Raw genomic sequence first — 21,828 nt, forward strand, 5'->3', positions numbered from 1 at the left:
TGCCCAGGTCTCCACCTGCTTCCTCCCCCTCACACAGGCCAAGCTCAGATGTCACCTCTGGAATGCTCTGTGTAAAATGACCCTCTCCACTTCATTACTACTTTTGCCTTTACCCTGCTTTGTTTTTTTCACAGTGCTAATCACTCTCTGAAACTGCTTGTTTGCTTAATTCTTTGCTGTAGCCCACCCACACTAGACCAGAAGCAGCTCAAAAGCAAGACCTTAAAACTATATTGTTTGGTACTATATCCATAACTCATAAAGCCATATTCAGCATACAATAGATACTTGGTAAATACTTGTTGAATCTATCAAATTATCAGCATGGAAGCTAAAATTCTCTAGGACACTGGTGGGAGTCAGAGTGGAAATGAGGTGTCAGTGTCACCTGATGAACTCAACAAAGGATAACTACAATTTGGGGCAAAAGACAAGTATAATATGTTAAAAGTTGTTCCTGCATTTAAAAAATTTTCTGTAAAGAATCTGTAATAAAATATGCTGTATATTTGATTTGGGAGTTGGAAGTAATGCAACCCGTTAATAGGGTTTGCAAGCATCCTTTGTGTCATCCTCAGTTTTGCAAAGAAAATCGTGCACTCCTAAAAGATGAATGTTAAATAGCATAAGCAGAAGGAATTAGGTATATTTTACACTTTTTTGGGTCAGATCTGGCATGGTTTTAAAGCATGTGAAATTGACAGGGGAAAAATGTAAATATATAGGTATGCAACGAACTTCACAAAAATATTTTGTTCTATGCAGTGCTCAGCATTTGAGCCCACTCTACATATTTCAACAGGATACTTCCAAAATATATCATGCCTTTTCTGTCTTTTAGGAAAAAAACAAAACAACAACCCCCCCCCCCAGGAATTTAACTGGTATTAGATAGCAGATCTTGGAAAACAGGGTGTAACTGGAAAATGAAGGGATTGAGCTTAGACAAACAGCCTCAGTGTCTTCATTAATAAAATGTTTAGATTTAACTAGATGGCCATGACTATGAAGGACTCTTCGAACTCTTTGGTTTCACAAGTACATGAAAGTTTTCTACAAGGGGGATATGGATAAGCCAGTACTTTCCCGCTGATATTAAGCAGGTGTTCATTAGGTAGGCTTGATCAGGAAACCAGAGTGACTGTCATTAATATCATTAATAAAAGAATTATCAACTCTGCCAACTTTGGAGATTCCACAGATAAACTGTTCATAGCCCTGAGTATAAGCCAGGGTTCTCCAAGTGTGGTCCCCTGACCAGCAGCATCTGGCAACTTATTAGAAATGCAAAATCTCGGGCCACACTCCAGACCAACTGAATCAGAAACTCTAGGGGTGGAGCCCAGCAGTTTGCTTTAACAAGTCCTCCAGGTGATTCTGATGCATGCTGACATTTGAGAATATCAATGTAAGTAAATAATTTCAGCAGTCCGAGTGCTGAAGTGTAGACCTCAACAAAGTGCTAAAAGAATACAGAGGAGAAATGGCCAAGTGTCTGGGACATTTGGACCTTGTCTACTAAGTAGGGAGGTTTCGGTAACAGGCCACAATAATCAACCACATTGTATATCGACAAAATAAAATTTTTTAAAAAATCACATCTTTCTAATATTTAAACATGAAATATAATTTGTAAAAGTTGAGACAGAAAAAGAGCAACTGAATAAACAATCCAATTGAAAGTATAAAAAAAAAATAAGAAGTTAAGAGAAACTTGGGAAGGTGTTCTCAGGCAGAGTAAACAGGATGTGCAAAGGTGGGGGAGGTGCGGAAGACCAGACAGATCCCAAGACTAACAATGGCCCAGAGGAGATTGGGACAGCAGGTTACACTCTATTTCATAGTTATCCTTCCTCCTCTCTGCTCCATAGTGTCACACATGACACTGGTGACGAAGAGGACTGGGCAAGAATGCAGACGGAAAGGTGAAAATTAGGGTCTGTAAATTGGCAGCCTATGGGTCAAATTACGCTTGCAGATGAGCTGTATTTTGTTGGCACAGTATTATTACACAAATAAGCTTGAGTCAACATTTAATGATGAGTAGTTTGGATTTTTTTTTTTTTTAAATCTTCATTTTGGCAATTCAACTTCATTTTTGGCTTTTCTTAAAGAAATGGACACACTGTCACCCACATTTCTTTTTTCAGTTTAATTTAATTTAATTTTACTTTTCAAAATACATTGTACTTGATTTTCATGCCCCTTTACCTGTTCCTCTCCACCCCCTCTGCTCCCCCGCCTCCCACATGATATCTGTGCACTTGGCTTAAATAGTTAAAGGAATTTTTGTGGTTATTCTGTCTTATTCCCCTCACCCTTTATTTGTTTGTATGTTTATTTATTTATTAATTTTTAGCTCCCACAAATAAGTGAGAACATGTGATATTTCTCTTTCTGTGCCTGATTTGTTTCACTTAATATAATTTTCTCTAGGTCCATCCATGTTGTTGCAAATGGTAGTATTTTGTTCTTTTTTATAGCAGAGTGGTATTCCACTGTGTAGATGTACCACAGTTTTCTTATCTACTCATCAGATGATGGACATTTCGGCTGGTTCCAGCTCATGGCTATTGTATATAGACTTGCAATAAACACTGGAGTACAGGTATCCCTTCGGCCTGATGATTTCCATTCTTCTGGGTATATTCCCAGCAGTGGGATTGCTAGGTCATATGGTAGATCTATCTGTAATTGAGGAATCTCCATATCATTTTCCATAAAGGCTGTACCATTTTGCAGCCCCAACAACAGTGGATAAGAGTTCCTTTTTCTCCGCAACTTCTCCAGCACTTATCATTCTCAATCTTTTGGATATTAGCCATCCTAACTAGAGTGAGATGGTATCTCAGTGTGGTTTTGATTTGCATTTCCCAGATCCTGAGTGATATGGAACACTTTTTCATGTGTCTGTTGGCCAATCGTATATCTTCCTTTGAGAAATGTCTGTTCAGCTCCTTTGCCCATTTTTTAATTGGGTTATTTGGTGTTTTTTTGTTGTAAAGTTGTTTGAATTCCTTGTATATTCTGGATATTAATCCTTTACAGATGTATATTTAGCAAATATTTTCTCCCACTCCATTGGTTGTTTTTTTACACTGTCAATTGTTTCTTTTGCTGTGCAGAAGCTTTTTAGTTTGATATAATCCCATTTGTGTATTTTACCTTTAGTTGCCTGTGCTTTTTGGGTCCTATTCATGAAGTCTGTACCCACTCCTATTCCCTGGAGTGTTTCCCCTATGTTTTCTTTAAGGAGTTTTATTGTTTCAGGGTGTATATTTAATTCTTTAATCCATTTTGAATTGATTTTGGTATATGGTGAAAGATACAGGTCTAGTTTCATTTTCCTACATATGATTATCCAGTTTTCCCAGCACCATTTGTTGAAAAGGCAGTCTCTTCCCTAGTATGTACACTTGCAGCCTTTGTCAGAGATCAGATGGCTGTAGGCATATGGGTTAATTTCTGGGTTCTCTATTCTGTTCCATTGATCGATGTGTCTGTTTTATGCCAGCACCATGCTGTTTTGGTTATTATAGCTTTGTAATATAGTTTAAAGTCAGGTAGTATTATGCCACCAGCTTTATTTTTTTTGCTCAGGATTGCTTTGGCTATGCATGGTCTTTTGTTTTTCCATATAAACGTCTGGATAGCTTTTTCCATCTCAGAGAAAATTGTCATTGGAATTTTGATGGGGATTGCATTGAATTTGTAGATCACTTTGGGTAATATGGACATTTTCACAACGTTAATTCTTTTGATCCAAGGGCATGGGATATCTTTCCATCTTCTGCGTCCTCTTTAATTTCTCTCAACAGTGGTTTGTAGTTCTCTTCGTAGAGATTTTTCACATTCCTGGTCAGTTTATTCCTAGATATTTTATTTTTTTGGTGGCTATTGTAAATGGGCTAGCTTTCTTGATTTCTTTTTCTGCATGTTCACTGGTGGAGTATAGAAATGCTACTGATTTTTGTGTGTTGATTTTGTATCCTGCAACGTTGCTGAAATTGTTTATCAACTCTAGGAGTTTTTTTATAGAAGCTTTAGGCTGTTCAATATATAGGATCATATCATCTGCAAAAAGGGACAGCTCGACTTCATCCTTTCCAATCTGGATGCCCTTTATTTCCTTCTCTTCTCTGATTGCTCTGGGTAGTACTTCCAACAGTGTGTTGAATAGGAGTGATGAGAGTGGGCATCCTTGTCTAGTTCCTGTTCTTAAGGGAAAAGCTTTCAGCTTTTCCCCGTTTAGGATGATTTTGGCAGTGGGCTTATCGTATATGGCTTTAATTATGTCGAGATACTTTCCATCTATATCTAAGTTGTAGAGAATCTTTATCATGAAAGGATGTTGAATTTTGTCAAATGCTTTTTCAGCATCAATAGAGATGATCATGTAGTTTTTGTGTTTGCTTTTATTAACATGGTGTATCACATTTATTGATTTGTGTATGTTGAACCAACCTTGCATCCCTGGGATGAATCCCACTTGATCATGGTGTATAATTTTCTGTATGTGTTGCTGTATTCTGTTAGCTAGTATTTTATTGAGGATTTTTGCATCTATATTCATCAAGGATATTGGCCTGTAGTTTTCTATTTTTGATGCATCTTTGTCTGGTTTTGGTATCAGGGTGATATTTGCCTCATAGAATGAGTTTGGGAGAATGGCCTCTGTTTCAATCTTTTGGAGCAATTTGTAGAGAATTGGTATCAGTTCCTCTTTGAAAATTTGGTAGAACTTTGCAGTCAACCCGTCCGGTCCTGGGCTTTTCTTTGTTGAGAGCCTTTTGATAACAGCTTCAATCTCTTCTATTGTTATTGGTCTGTTCAGATTTTCTATATCTTCTTGGCTCAGTTTTGGTAATTTGTATGCATCCAAAAATTTATCCATTTCCTCCAGATTTTCAAATTTGTTGGCATATAGATGTTTATAGTAGTCTTTAATGATTCCTTGTATTTCTGAGGTGTCTGTTGTGATATCACCTTTTTCATTTCTAATTTTTGTTATTTGGGTCTTCTCTCTTCTTAGTTAGTCTTGCTAAAGGTTTGTCGATTTTATTAATCTTTTCAATGAACCAACTTTTTGTTGAATTGATCTTTTGTATTGTTTTTCATGTTTCTATTTCATTTAGTCCTGCTCTGATCTTAATTATTTCTTTCTGTCTACTAACTTTAGGTTTGGATTGTTCTTGTTTTTCTAGATCTTAAAAGTGAAGTGTTAGGCTATTTATTTGCCATCTTTCCATTCTTCTGAATTAAGCATTTAATGCAATAAATTTCCTCCTTTAAACTGTTTTTGCAGTATCCCACAGGTTTTGGTGTGATGTGTCATTGTTTTCATTAGTTTCAAGAATTTTTTTGATTTCCTGTTTAATTTTTTCTTCGACCCATATGTCATTAAGTAGAATGTTGTTTAAGTTCCATGAGTTTGTATAGTTTTCAGAGTTTCGTTTATTATTGATTTCTAATTTTAATCCATTGTGATCAGAAAAAAATACATGGAATAATTCCAGTTTTTTGAATTTGTTAAGACTTGCTTCGTGACCTAACATGTGATCTGTCCTGGAGAATGTTCCACATGCTGATGAGAAGAATGAATACTCTGAGGTTGTTGGGTGGAATGTTCTGTAGATATCTGCCAAATCCAATTGGTCTAAAGTATTGTTTAAATCTTGTGTTTCTCTGCTGGTTTTTTGCCTAGATGATCTGTCCAATGATGAGAGTGGGTTGTTCAGGTCCCCCACTATTATGGTGTTAGTGTCTATTTCTTTTTTTAGATCTAATAGTGTTTGCTTTGTAAATCTGGCTGCTCCAACATTAGGTGCATATATATTTATGATTGTTATGTCTTCTTGATGGATAGATCCTTTTATCATTATATATTGGCCATCTTTATCTCTTTTAATGGTTTTTGCTTCAAAGTCTGTTTTATCTGATATAAGAATAGCTACTCCAGCTCATTTTTCATTTCTACTTGCATGATGTATCTTTTTTCATCCTTTCACTCTTAGTCTATGTGTGTCTTTACAGGTCAAGTGAGTCTCTTGGAGACAGCATATTGTTGGGTCCATCTTTTTAATCCAATCAGTCAGTCTGTGTCTTTCGAATGGGGAATTTAGTCCCTTTACATTCAGAGTTATTATTGAAAGGTGTTGATTTACTCCTAGCATTATGCTGATTTTCGTTTAGATGTCTTAAGTATCTTTTGTTCCTTTCTTTCTAATTTTCTGTTTGTCTTCTGTTTTGTTGGTTTCTTGGGGTAATGGATAAACTATTTTTTCTCTCTTTTGTTAGCATTTTTGTTTTGCTGGTAGGTATTGTTCTTTCTTGTGTATTCATGGTAATGATAATTGTTTTTGTGGTATCAAACCCAGTACTTCCTTGAGAATTTCTTGTAGGGCTGATCGTACGGTAGTGAACTCCTGCAGTTTTTGTTTGTCTGAGAAATATACTGGCAATTTTTGTCCTTTATTGTTTTGAATATATAATCCCATTCTTTTCTAGCTTTTACAGTTTCTGATGAAAAGTCTGATGTTATTCTGATTGGGGCTTCCTTATAAGTGACTTGCCGCTTAACTCTTGCAGCTTTTAAGATTCTCTCTTTGTCTTTGACTTTTGTCAGTTTGATTATCACATGTCTTAGAGAGGACTTTTTGGGTTGAATGTGTTTGGTGATCTTTGGGCTTCCTGAATCTGGGGATCTGTGACTTTCCCTATACCTGGGACGTTTTCTGCTATTATCTCATTGAGTATGTTTTCAATGCGATGTCCTTTTTCCTCCCCTTCTGGAATACCCATGATTTGGATATTTGAGCGCTTAAGGTTGTCAGTTGTCTCCCAAATTTTCTTCAATATTTTTGATTCTTTTTTTTTTTTTTTTCTGGTCTGCCTGTGATAATTCAAACAGCCTGTCTTTGAGGTCAGAAATTCTCTCTTCTGCTTCCTCAAGTCTGCTGGTTAAACTCTCTGTTGTACTTTTTATTTTGTTGAATGAATCCTTCAGCTCCACAAGCTCAGCTACATTCTTTTTCAAGGCATTGATTTCTTTGTCCATTTCTTCTTTCAGATCCTGTATGTTTTTTCTCATTTCATTGTGTTGTTTCACTGAGTTTTTTTGTATCTCATTTAATTTCCTTAGAATAGTTAGTCTAAATTCCTTGTTTGTCATTTCAAAGACTTCCTATTCTATAGGATCTAGCACTTGTAAGTTATTAATTTCCTTTGGTGGCAATGTACTTTCTTGATTTTTCATATTTCTGGTTTTTTTGTCATTGTGGCTGGGGGCATCAGGTCACTCATTTCACCCTCATGTCTGGTTTGGATTCTGAAGGGTTTGCTGCTTCTGGACAGCGGAAACTAGCCTGGACCAGAGGTCCCGCCCCACCTGCCTTCACTGGCTGGTCCAGTGGCCGTGAGAGTCCAGAGACTCTCAAGTCACTCACGGAGACAGACGGCCTGGGCCTGAAGTCCCACCCCGTCTGCGTTCGCCAGCTTGTCTGGCTTAGGGCTTGGGAACCTGGAGACTCTCAGGCCTCTCACGGAAACAGGATGGCCTGGGCCCAAATTCCCACCCCATCAGGCTTCACCAGCTCCTCTGGCTCAGGGTTGGGAACCCGTGTCTCTCAGGTCGCTCACGGAGATGGGACAGCCTGCACTGGAAGTCCAGCCCTGGCCCCACCTGCCTTCTCTGGCCGGCAGGTTTGGGGCGTGTGAGCCCCAAAGCTCTAAGGACAGTCTATGAAATGGGGAGCAACCTGAACTGGGGTCGCGATCGGGCGGCTCCTGTCCATTCCAGCACAGATTTCGGGTCCTCTGTCACTGCTCCTGAAAAGCTGCAAATTGGTCGCTCTGTGGGAGAGAGCGACACTGGGAACCGACTACTCCACCGTCCTGACCCCTCCCACTTCCCCACCCACTTTTCTATACAGCAACAAATTGCTGATGCTTTTTGTTGGGTCTGGTCTCCCCCATTTCTCCGCATCTCCACCACTCCTTTTATATCCGGTAATCATTACACCAGAACTGTTCTTTTTATACAGTAAAGAAATTATTTTCCATTTTCATGTCAAAATCAAAGATGAGAAGATCTGAGTGCTACTTCTCTCAAACAAATGGGAAAGAGCAAATTTTGGGGGGAAGGGAAGTGAGAATATTTCTACATGTTTGATAATAATTACAAAGAAATTTATAAACAGAATTTAATAGATTTAAAAATGAAAAAGTAATAAACTCTGACTTGGAAGGATTTTACAAATTAGGTAATAACATAAAAAGGTATTAAAGGATGAATAGGAGTTTTCCAGATGAAAATTGATCCCTTTGACATAACATCTGATCAATTAAATGTGGAGTCTAAGGAAATTTATCATTTTGGAAGAGTGTGACTTTATTCTGTAATTAAAATAAATTGATAATCTCTCATCACAGGGCTGCACATCATACGGCCATGTTGTTTAAGGCTATGTTTTAATTACCCTGGCCTGAGGCCCTCCATGAACCCAGAGGTACCTGGAAGTCCTTTTTAATAAGGAGTTAATGCTCAAGGCTCACTGCAAAGCCACAGTCCCTCTCATTTGAAAATGAGGAGTGGAGATACATTCCATAAATCAAAAAGCCTGAAGAAAAATAGTTAACCCAGCACATTGTGAGCTTTTAGCTTTTCCATGCTTCCTTGAGGGGGTTCATTATGAATGAATATTTTGCTAGGTCACTGAAATATTTAAAGGAGAGAAGCAAAACCACCAGGATCTAACCTTGTGTGCATGTATATGTGTGTTTTTCAAACTAGCATATTCCTTAAAAAGGCTAAAGCTATGTAGCCTTCTCTAAGAATCTTGAATGGCTGCCTAAACAAAAGCAAGAGGTAGCAGATACTCCTGCTATTAGTTAATCAAGAGACTTTTCCAGTTCCAGCAGTGGCTCGCTGTCCCATAGTGGAGGTTGCAATTCAGATCTGGATGGAGACAAATTCCTCATGAGGGTGCCCAATTATGGGGGCCGATGTTCTGTGCCTAGTGCTGAATGGTAAGTCAGTCCACCTGCTGGAGAGGTCCCCATGCCAAGGACATGCTCACAGCGCCACTCAGCTTGTTCTGTGTGTACGATCGTCATTGAGTGCTTTGCAACTAAACAGGGAGAGGGTAATAGCTTCCCCTCTTAGCTGGAGGCCTGGAAAGAGGATGTAAGTATGATTACTGCTGACAGCTAATGGAACATCACCGGTAGAGCTGGTGGCAGAGATGCTGCTTCTGGATCCCAGGTTCTTTGGTTCCCATCCCAGAAAATACCTCATAGGGAACTGATTGATCTTGCAAACAAAATGACTAAATTGGCCAAGTTGTTTCTACCTCTTTCGTTTTAGTTCATCTCTAAAACACAAAGACAGGTGGCAGTTTAGAGGTGACATGTTTGCTGGGCAATGTAAGGGAGTAGCGGGAATGCCCACAGCTCTTTTCTTCTACAGATAGCACAGTGACTGGCTGGGAGAGGAGAAGGCAACTGATGAGGGCTGCCACGTGTGATTTGCTTGCATCTGGACACATACGTAACTCAAAGCACTTCATGAGATACGCCCATTAACTTTTTATGTCAATGGAGTTCATTAGAAATAGATCCAAGAATAATATAAGAGTATAAGAATAAAATAAAAACTTGAAATAAGAACTAGTGTGGCCCGCTCAGCTGCAACCCCAACCTTCTGGTGCTTTTCCTCCCAAGGCATCCCTTTTCACACTTCCTTCATGCTCCCTTGGTCTGGAAATCCTCACACTGCTCCACACTAAGCCTCTATCTAGCCATTTAGTTGAAGTCTCAGCTCAGGAAACCTTTCTCTGAGCATTTGGAATTTATTATAATTATTATATTATAATTATCTGTGCAAGTTGAGTATCTCTTATCTGTAGTGGTCGGGACCAAAGTGTTTCAGATTTTGGATTTTTTTAGGTTTGGGAATATTTGCAGAATATGTACTAGTTGAGCATCCCTAATCCGAAAATCCAAAATCTGAAATGCTCCAGTGAAAGCATTTTCTTTGAGCATCATGTCAGTGCTCAAAAAGTTTCAGATTTTGGAGCATTTTTGATTTCAGACTTTTGGATTAGGGATGCTCAGCCTGTATACATAACTGACTCCCCAACAGGCGCTCCCCTTTTCTTCCCATATAAATTCAACCCATCTTTACAGAGCAGTTATGTTCCAGGCAATATTCTAAGTTCAAGGAGTATAGGAATAAAGGGAAGAAATAGTAAACAAATAAACAGATAAAAGAACTGATCATTTCACATATCAAGTGCTGTGATACAGAACTTAGTAAGTCAGAGGTGAAGCAGAGCCCAGGAGTCTTCAGAAGAAAAAGAAGAGTACTGCCCATCAGATAAGAGCATTCTAGAAAAGAAGGGAGTGTTCGGTTTCATTATCTTCACCCTGATTGTTAACTTGGGCAAGGGAGAGATCACCAGGGACCTTAATAAGAATATTTTGATGAAATGGTGGGAACAAAGACCCTTTTGGAGGGAGAAGCAGGAAATAAAAAGACAAAATTCTGTTTTATTCCTCTTTGTACCATTTTTGAAGCTCCATTAGCTAACACATAGTAGTCACTTAATAAATGCTGACTTGAATACATTAATTCTAGAACCCATCATATCTTATACAAGTATTTTCCACAGCAATGATATGTTGCAGCATTAATTGATCTATATGGAGATCTTTCTCTACCTGACTGTATATTTACTGAGGAAAGGGGTTTTGTTGTATTCATTTTTGTATCCTGAAAACCCGACAGTGTTTCTAGAATATAGCAGTCATCCAGTTAACAAATATTGGATGAGTAAGTATTTATCAGATAACAATATTTGCCTTACTTTTTTCCTAAAATTAGCTAACATTTTCAGGCCTAAGCAGAAGGCATATAAGGAAATGTTAAACAGAGCTACACCTCAGGTAATGCAATAGAGATTTATAAATGAGAGATATGAAAGAACAAACTTTAGACTTTTAGAAATGGAATTCATCAACTGAGATTTATCACCATTAAGAGTAGTAGCTAACATTTATTAATGCTTATTGTTTGATAGATACTGTGCTAATTATATACTTAACAAACATAAACTTGTTTAATCTTTAGAACAATCTTATTACGTAAGTAACATTATGATATCCTGTCTACAGATGAGAAAACTAAGGCTTAAGTAAAAGATTAAACTTGCGAGAGGTCACATGGATTTAAACCTATATGTGACTCAGAAATGTGATCTTTCGCCCCTGTGCTCTTCTGTCTTTAGGTGGAAATTTGAGATCTGATATTTGTCACATGGGCAGGGCGAATGCTCCACTCAAGCTTCTATTCAAACTGTTGTGAACTTTGGCTTTATTACCTAAAAAAATCACAGTCCCAACAATAATAAAAGAGCACTCATATAATTGCTAGGTACTTATATCTGTTGGCTTTAATCCCTGTAGGGTAATATCATTATCCCTATCTACAGAAGAAAAAAATGAGCTCTGGGAAGTTATACATGTTACCCAGGGTCACAGATAATTGGTGTTTAGGAGGGGATTTTTATCTAGGTCTTCTTTCAGGTCCCAAAGTCCAAGGGATTTCTACTTGCTATTTTATCTTCCCTTATATCCAAATACAGCAGTACTGCAAGTACCAAAACCAACCAAACAAAAACAAAGCAAAGCAAAACAAAAAACAATAACACCTCCTTAACTTGGGTTTAAAAAATGGCACTAAGGGCCTGTCCAGTAAAGAAGTCCGGAGACTGTTTTTAAGCAATCGGTTCTGCAAAGGTTTTCAGAGTGCCCAAGAAGTAATATAATCCAGAAATGTAGTTCTATATATAAGAGGTGATCCCCCTCTCTTTCTCTGTCTCTCATCCTTCCTCCTTTCCTCTCTGATAGCCAGCTTGGTGCATTTATTTCTTTGCCATGTTCTGGACACTTTTGATGGGCCGCCCGGCACTGACCCAGCAGAGCTGGACCTTCACTTGGGGCTCAGTTCTCGGCAGCTGCTGAAGCTCTGCGTTTGCCTACAGCGATGTGCCAGCTGTCTCCAACTGCATTACACCACTGTAATGTGAACAACTGGAAGCAATAATGTGTCTCCCCATTTGCCTAACAATACCAACATGGACAATAACTCAGAAGACTGAAGATTTGTGCTGTAATTTAATAAACCCCATGCACATTTCTACAATTGAGTATCACATCTGTGCAATGGATCCTAGAAGTGTAATATTCTTTTATAAGGGACCATTAACCAATCTTAAGTTTATAGGTTTCCTTAAATCTTTTTCATCAGCTGTTAAACTACAGTAAAGAGAAAATTGCCTCTTATGAGACAAGGGATAGTAAAATACAAAGACCGATTAAACGTCAATCAATTAAGGATTATAATATAATAAAATGCTGACTGATGATTAAAATGAGCACTTTGTAGGAGAATTGTATAAGCAATATTAAGAATTATTTTAAAAAATCAGTAGAATGAACTTCAACAGGATCATATTATGTACGAGTCCTTGCTCTATTAAAACAAAAGATTTATAAGAATTATTCCTCAGGTATAAAGATCCCAAAATTGGCATTGAACTTCTGTACTAAAAAGTATTTTTTTAGCTTCTCATTGTACTATTCCCCAGTCTACAGAATTTTAAATTTGTTTCTGAACAGAATAAATAACAGCATTTTTGCTTCAGCTAGTTTTCCGCCAGTGTGTGCAGCTGGGCAACAGTTTATGAAAATGGGTTGTGTAGTAAAACCACCAAACAAACAAACAACATTGCAATTTAGGTAACAAAACACTGACTAGAACTTAGGGCCCTGGAAAGGAGCTTTGGGACTGTTTATAAAACTTAGCAATCTAAGTCTTCCTGAAATTGTCCCTTATAGAATTTTTTTCTTTGGAGGTCAGAGCATATTTTGTCTAGGGGGAGTGACAAGTAGTCCAAAGTGATCTACTTTATTCATTTCTGCCTTCCATAGGCCACACCTCTTTAGCCATCAGCTTCTCTGCTGTGGGATAGAGTTATGTTAGAAGACCCGAACTAATTACATTAGGTTTGACAGCCTAGCATGTCAAAGAAGACTAAGAGGGGCTTTTTCCTGTTTTCTCTTGATGCCATATTTTTTCTCCAAGTTCTTCAATTTTTTCTCTTGGCAATATTATTAGCAAGAGACTTCTTTTTTCCCTGTACTGAGCTGCTCCTTCATCAGACCTTCTCTCCCACATTGCCTTCCCAAAGCAATTTTCCTGCTACACTTCTGTACCTGGTCCCTTTGGAGTTCCGAGGGCATTCAGACTCCTGCCAGTTTGTAGGGAGCATTTTGAAGCTTGTTGCAACAGCTGGCTTATATGAGTCTTGAAGGAAAAGCATGCATACACGTGGCAGCACATTTGAAGTGCTGTAGCATCTGGTAAAGTAAGCAGAGACCAAAAGGTGCAGGAAACTCACAGCTTTGCTAGAAACCTTGCAAGAGGAGACTTGCACAGTAGACAGTGAGAGAAACATCACTAATGAACAAATCCCAGTGCAGCCTGGCTTCTGCCCTTCTCGCTCTATGGAAACTACTCTGGTGAAGGTCACCAACAACCTTCTAATTATCCCATTGAATGGATGTTTTTCAGTCAATGTTTTACTAGCAGCTCTGCTGGACTTGGCAGGACAGTTGAGTGACAGGCAGAAAATCACACACCTCACTAAAAGTTACAAAGCTGGAATTTGAAACAGGTATGTTTAACCCCAAATTCAGGATCTTCTCATTGAACCAAGTTCCCTCTCAAAGTTTCACGGGTGTTATTTATAAAAAGGGTGAATAGGGAAAAATGATGGATTGACTACACACTCTTATTTTTTTTCCTTTGTAGAACAGATCTAACATGACAGTAATGGTATTTTAAAAAGGTATATAGCCAGAAGGACAAAGAGAATGGGAGAAGAGGCAGTGGGGAACAAGAGATTTCAAAAGATTTTTGAAAGACAGAGAGAGGTAAAAACACAAACTGCATGCAGGGATCAGAAGAAAACCTTTTAAAAATTCATGATTAATATCCCAAGATATATATATATATACACACACACATATATATATGTATGTATGTATATATATATATATATCTACACACACATATATATATGTATGTGTGTATATATATATATCTACACACACACACACACACACACACACACACACACATATATACATATACACATATATACACATATGTATATACTGCAAAAACAGAAAAGAGACAAACCAACTTGCCCAGAGAACAGGCCTAGGAGACACCAAGTTGTGTGGGAAGTAGAGTTGAGACTTGGATGAAAAAAATCAAGACTGGCTGAAAGTTTATAGGCAGAGGAGTTGTTACCCTAGATCCCTATCCCTTCCCTACAAAATGAAGTCACTATTCTTCACCATCCCATGAAAAAATTGGAGGTTTGGCCACTGAACAAATCCAGCCAGAAAAATTTCAGACCTGGGACACAGAAGTGGGTAAAGCTCGGAGCTGAAAAGATGAAGGACAAGTAGTTGGGCATACACTGGTCTCTCCCCTCTAACTACCGACCTCCCATTTCCTAAATGTTTCCTGGAGAGCCTGAAATGCCACAAAGACAGAGCTCCCAGTTACTGACTTGAGGAAGCCTAGTCATGTATGGTGAAGTTGACAAGACTCACTCAGGCAGACAGATCTTCCAATCAGTTCTGTCTATTAATTGAATGAATGGCTATTGAGTAATTTCTTCAAAATGAAAAGGCAACAAACAAACAAATATAAAACAAACAGAACAAGAAGACCTGGACTATGTCTATCAAGGCAAAAAGAAAAAGAAACTTAAGTTAATGTTCTCAGAGAGATAAGAAAATATTGTACTCACGAAATAAAACTTCCAGATAACAAGAAAGAGTTCTTGGAAATTGAAAATTAAATACGCAAAATGAGAAATGCACGGAAAGGGTTAGAGGATAGGTAAATACATGGAAAATAAGAAAGAATAATTAAGAAAATTAGAAAAGTACTGTATTAGTCTGTTTTCTGTTGCTTACGACAGAGAAACTGAAACTGGGTAATTAATAAGAAAACAAAATTTGTTTCTTACAGTTTTGGACACTGAGAGAGTTTGGATGTGTTGTGCCCCCAAAACTCGTGTGGAAATCGGATCCCCAATGTGACAGTGTTGGAAGCTGTTTGAATCATGGGGGTGGATCCCTCATGAATGGATCAATACTCTCCCTGGGGGGGCGGGATTAATGAGTGAGTTCTCGCTCTATTAGTTCCCACGAAAGCTCATTGCTTAAAAAGACGCTGGCACCTTCTCTCTCTCTCTTGCTTCCTCTCGCCATGTGATCTGCTTATACCCACCAGCTGCCTGCCACTTTCTGCCATGAGTAGAAGCAGCCTGAGGCCCATGCCAGATGCAGCTGTCCCAGAATCATAAGCCAAATAAACCTCTTTCCTTTATAAATTACCCAGTCTCAGGTATTTCTGTTATAGCAACACAAAATGGACTAATACAGACACCAAGAAGTTTAAGGTCCGGGGAGCACATCTGGTGAGGGTGTTCTTCTTTGGGGGGACTCTGAACAGAGACCTGTGGCAATGCAGGCTGTCACATGGCAAGAATGGCAAGGGTGTGCATGTTAACATTCTCCTTAGAAAGCCCCCAGTCCACACCGATGATAACCCATTAAACCATTAACCCATTACTTCATGAATGAACTAATCCATTCATGAAAGCATAGTCCTCACAATCTAATCAACTTTTAAAGGCCCCACATTTCAACACTGCCACATTGGGGGTCAATCTCCACATGAGCTTTAGAGGCGACAAATCTTCAACCCATATCAATTAGTGATTCATTTCATATAGGAGGTTTAAAATAAGCAAAATAAAAAACATGGAGGAGGGAAAACTGTCAGATTAATAATAAAGGATTTTTTCCCCCCAAAACTGTTAAACACAAATTTAAATTGAAGGGGCCCACAAATTCTCCAACACAAAAACTGAAAAAAAAAAATCCTAACCTAGGCCCATCACCATAAAATTTTAGAATCCTAGGGACAAAGTAATATTAAAAATGTTTAGAGAGAGAGAGAGAGACAGCAAGATAATATAAAAAGGATCAAGAATTAACAATGTATCGGACTTCTCAACAGCAATATAGAAGGCTAATAGAGTAATGCTTTCAACAATTTCTAATGGAAAATGATTTCCAAATCAGAATTTTCTTACCAATCATGTCTGAGAGTAATTAAAGACATTTTTAGATGTAACAGCATTTTTCTAGAAAGATAATGGAGTATGTGCTCCAGTAAAGTGAGGAAGTAATCCAGATCCAACACACAAGAAGGGCACCAGGAATTTTTCAGAACAAAGAAAAGGGACGTTCCAAGCAATTGCTTTGCAGCAATGTCAGAAAGCAAACGGGAGAAGAGCGCTGTTTTTCTATGGGAAAAATTGGAAGCAATACATTATCTGTTTGACTTTTGTGACTATATTAATAGACATTGTACAGATATAGTGGAGCACCTGATAAAAACACATAGGCACTATATTTATAGAAAATGAAGTAAGTGAAAAATGGTGCACTTGTTACTCAAGGAAAAACAAAAGTTGAACTAGAAGAAAATCATTATCAAAGTACACTCCTTGGCTCTGGAATGAAGAGTATTCACATTTCATGTAAACATTGCCTATGAGTTTTAATAAAAATGTTGCAAATCTGTGATAAGCATAGAGAAGTCAGAAAATTCATCTACTGTAACAGGAACTTAAGTAGGGAATGTCTGATAAACAAAGAATGGGTAATATGAGCCTGTTATTTAGAAATACGGGGGTAAGTACTAAACACCTGAAAGAGTTAGCAGTGGTGGCCTCTGGGATGATGTCCTGGGGCATTGTAGTCTTCTGGTACTCTACCATTTTTTATAAAGCTATATGCATATGTTATTTTGATGTAATGAATAAGAAATTAAATTTAAAAAGTAGAGAAATAGTAATGCTTTACAAGTAATTTTGCTATTTCCTTCTCAGCAAGGCCTGCTCTCACCTCCTCTGGAAGGGAATCACCAGGCTTTAGGGAGTAATGCACTGATCCTTCGCCACTGGGAATTTGGCCTCTTTGACAGTTATTTTGCAGTGTCCAGTAATAATTCACTATTCAAGTTGTGTGTGTGTGTGCATGTATACACGCTTGCACGCCTACTACATGCATACAGAGGTCAGTAACTAACCAGATTTGGAGATCAAGAAGAAAAAGAAGTTTAAGGTGCTACCAGGATTTCTAGTTTAGGGACTGGGCTTTTCCATTTTACCAATTCCATGTCATTTGGTATGAATACAGTAGGGTTACCCATATCAGAAATATTTCCTTACTCTAGTTATTTCAGAAGAGAAAGAAATCACTGAGGTATGTTTTCTTTTTAACTTTTTATTATTGTGAAATACAACCCACATAAAGAAAAGTGCATAAACTATAAAGAACATCTTGATGAATTATTACAAAGTGAATATCAGAGTAACCACCACCCAAATGAAGAAATAGAACATTGCCAGTCACCCTGGGAGTCCTCTGTATTCACCTTTCTAATCTCAACACCTTCCTTCCTTTCTACACATGACTATTATCCTGACCATTATGGCACTTTTCTGTTTGCTTTCCTTTATGGTTTTACTACTGAGGTATGGATTTAATTTCACCAGGTTTAGACTTAATTTGGAGCCTAAGCAAATTAGAGTTCCTAGTTGGTTAAATGGAGTCAGGGTGGGCTATGGGTGCTATGAGGAGGAAATTGAGATGTTTATATCCCTTAAGAGACCTGAAGTACTTAAGATTAGGGTTTCTCAACCTCAGCACTACTGATGTTTTGGCCTGGATAATACTTTGTTGTGGGGGAGCTGTCCTGTACATTGTAGGATATTTAACAGCACCCCTGGTCTCTACCCATCACATGCCAGTAACATCCCTCTTCCAGTTGTTAACAACCAGAAATGTCTGAACAGATCACCAAATAACTCTGGGAAGGGGGCAAAATCATCCCCAGCAGAGAACCTGTGTTTTGGACTAATTTAAGAACTTCCATTGTCTAAAATGGCACTTGCTCTAAAAGTCAACTTTAGGCTATTTTGTGCAGTCTACTACTCAGTCTTAGACAAAAGGTAGAGATTCAACCTGAGAGTTCTAAGCTATTATACAACTTAGCCAGGGGCTGTGAACTCTGTCCAGAGTTAGCCAGGTTCAGTGACTGGGGCTCAACTCCCAGTGTCCTAGGTGGCAAATCTCCCAAGATAGGATGCTTTAACTCAAGGGGTAGAATGCCCAGCAACTTTCTCCAGGAGTCAGCAGTGAGAAATTGTCCAGGAGACTTCTTTCCCCACCATCCTCTTTTCATATATTGAACCTTAAAAACCTGCCAGCTTGTTTAGGCAGTTTATTTGCCACTATATGGCAAAGAACTTAAGTTTCAATTGTGATATATATACACATATGTATTTATAAACATGGGTTACACAAACAGTAAAGTAATAAGGAAATATTAGAAATTATGATCTAAGAGTCCCAAGTCTGATATTTACCTGCTGTTCAATCTTGAGCAAGTCCCTTAACCTCTCTGAACCTCATTTTTCTCATTCACAGTACAAAACTCACCAAGAAAACACATCTAAGGGTGTTTTATTGATCCAGTAAGGTTAGAAAATGTGAAAATGTAAATAGTAAAGGGCAGTTGTCATGTATTACATTATCATTTTCTAAAGCCTCAAGGAGAAAAAGAGCTTCAGAATTTGCAGAAAATTAGTTACAACAGCAATAGTTAGAGTCTCTCTCAATAAGATGTTTCTGTTGGACTTATAGGCCAATACCAGAATAAGAATTGACTCCTGTACTGAAGGATTCCCGAACTTAAGACTTGAGGCAGAACTTATATCAAGAGAATTCAGAGCAGGAATAATTGTGATCCTCTTGGTGCTGTACACTCTTGTCATGGTGTTATAGGGTCTTCCTGATTTTTGAAATCTTATTACTCCCACTATTTACTTTTGCTTAAAAATTACGTATTAAACTAACATATTTATTGCACATTCTAACTAAGTCTCAGTGAGACACTGCTGATCATTCCGTGCTGTGAACTCCTGTGGTCAGGGGTTCACACTTGTGCTGGTTACTAAACACTGTTCCTAACACAGCACCACATGCAGAAGTTACCTAATGATGTTACAGGAGTAGAGAAAGAAGTTCTGCGGGATTGCTTAAAAATTACGTATTAAACTAACATATTTATTGCACATTCTAACTAAGTCTCAGTGAGACACTGCTGATCATTCCGTGCTGTGAACTCCTGTGGTCAGGGGTTCACACTTGTGCTGGTTACTAAACACTGTTCCTAACACAGCACCACATGCAGAAGTTACCTAATGATGTTACAGGAGTAGAGAAAGAAGTTCTGCGGGAATGTGAGGATTTCTGGGGTGGAGGTGAGAACCAGAGCCGTCTGTTGGTATGGAGAGTAACTTGGGGCAAAAAGAAAGAGTATTTTAGGTAGAGTAGTCAAGGAAGACCTTTGAGTGGGTGATATTTGAGCAGAGAGCTGACTGATGAGAAGGAAAATTGCCATTATATGTTTTGAGTAATGTTATTAGGAGCATATATAATTTATTTAAAATTCTACATGATATTATTATCATATTAAATGGCCAATATTCACTTAAACTTTCTCACCTCTTTTTCTTTTTATTACTGTTCGTTTCTTCCTGAATTTTTATGCTTCCTTCTGGAATTCTTTTCCCTCTGATTAAAGAACTCCTTTCAGTTTATCTCTCTCTCTCTTTTTTTTATTTAACATTTAGATAGAAAATTGTTTTCTCAACATGCAAAGGAAAACATCTCAAATTGAATTTAAAATCAATTGATAAGGAACAAATTTAACACGCAGAGATTAACAACCTGGATGCATAAAGAACTCTTAAAAATGAATTAGAAAAATCTTAACAGAAATTTGGTGAAGGACATGAGCAGACAAGTCACACACCCCAAAGAAAAACACATGGCTAGTAAATGCATTCCAAGATGTTCTTGGAGGTGGGGGCGGTGGCCCACAGTTGGACTCAGGACCCTGGGCATGCTCCATGGCTTGCCTGGTTGTGGGTGGGGGGCACAGTTTCTCTTGTAGTTTGGGTCTGCTGGTAACAAATTATCTCAGTTTCTATTTGTCTGAAAACATCTTTATTTCACATTCATTTTCACCAGGTATAGAATTCTAGCTTGGTTAGTTATTTCTTTTAAAATTTTAAAGATATAGCATTGTCTTCTGCCTTTTCTTTTGAAAAGTCCTGTTAGTCTTATTACTAGCTAGGATTTTTCTCTTCATCTTTTATTTTTAGCAGTTTTATTATGGTATGTCTAATTATGACTATCTTTGTATTTATTCTACTTGGAGTATGTAGAGATTCTTGAATCTGATCCTCAGTAAATTTTCACTATTTTTGGAAAATTCTTGGTCAGCATCTTTTTAAATATTGGCAATGTTCCATTTTCTTTCTTCTCTCTTTTGTGATGACAATATGTTAGACTTTCTCACAATGTCCTATATGTTTTGTATACTCTTTTCCATGTCTTTCACCCTTTTTATTCTCTGTGCCTAGATATTCTGGGCTGACATCTTCCAGTTCACTAATCCCTTCTACAGTGCCTAACCTGTTGTTACATCCATCCATTAATTATTATTTTTACTTACTACGTTTTTTCATTCCTAGACTTTCTATATGATTCTTTTGTGTAATTCTGGTTCTTTGATAAAATTCTCTATCTTATTATCTGTTTCTTTGAACATATAAATTACAGTTATTTTTAAATCTGCATCAGGTTAATATCTAGATCCTCTGTGATGTGTTATCTATTTTTTTTTCTCTTTCTTTATTTCAAGTGTGCAGCCCCGTATGCTGATAATCTGATAATTCTTGTTAGAATTCCAGAAATTATGTATTAAAAATATGGTAGTTCTGTATTATGCTATCTTCCTCCGGAGGAGATTTAATTTCCTTTGGAGTAGGAGCAGGCCAACTTTATCCAATGATGGGTTGAGATGATTCAATGCTGTTTCAGTCTTTCCAGGGCTGATCTATTTCTGGTTTGTCCTTACTTCTAAGTCATATTCTTTTAGGGGTTTCATCTGAAAGTCTGGGGTGGTTAACAGAAGTACTCTACATTGGCAAACCCTGAAAACAAATTTTCATCTCCCCAGTGCTGTGAAACTGTCAAAAGTTCTGCCTCAGATTTTTATTCTCTTAATTTGTATTTTACTGTTGGCTTTTCTAAGATTCTTACCCATTGCAATTTAAGAACTAGCAAATATATTGAGGGAAACAATAGCACAGAAAGTTGAGCTCACTTCTCTGAAGTTCTCTTTTCTTCAAGACCTATACACTTTGTTTCTGGCTGCCTTAATACACCCGAACTACAGTTTTTGTCTCTCAAGTCCCATGAGGCTGCTGACTGATCCAAGCCAATGCTTTTTACTTGGCCTTTTGAAGTCATGGCACAAATCAGCAAATGTTTCAAGGGGAAAGGTAGCAGAAATAACTGCTCTTTGCTAGGAACTGATTGTGTCTGACCCCCCTCACTCTCCCCTCCCCAATTTATATGTTGAAGACCTAACCCACAATGTGACGGTATTTGAAGATCAGCTTTTAAGAGATAATTAAGGTTAATTGAGTAGCTCCCCTTTCCATTATTAGGCAGTTGGATATATTATTCTGGAGCTTAGGCAAGAAGTTGGGTACAAATCTGGACTGAAATGACTACTATAAAATTATAATGATGTTA

The sequence above is a fragment of the Cynocephalus volans genome, chromosome 7 (genome assembly GCF_027409185.1).
Source record: "Cynocephalus volans isolate mCynVol1 chromosome 7, mCynVol1.pri, whole genome shotgun sequence".
NCBI classification, from domain to species: Eukaryota; Metazoa; Chordata; class Mammalia; order Dermoptera; family Cynocephalidae; genus Cynocephalus; species Cynocephalus volans.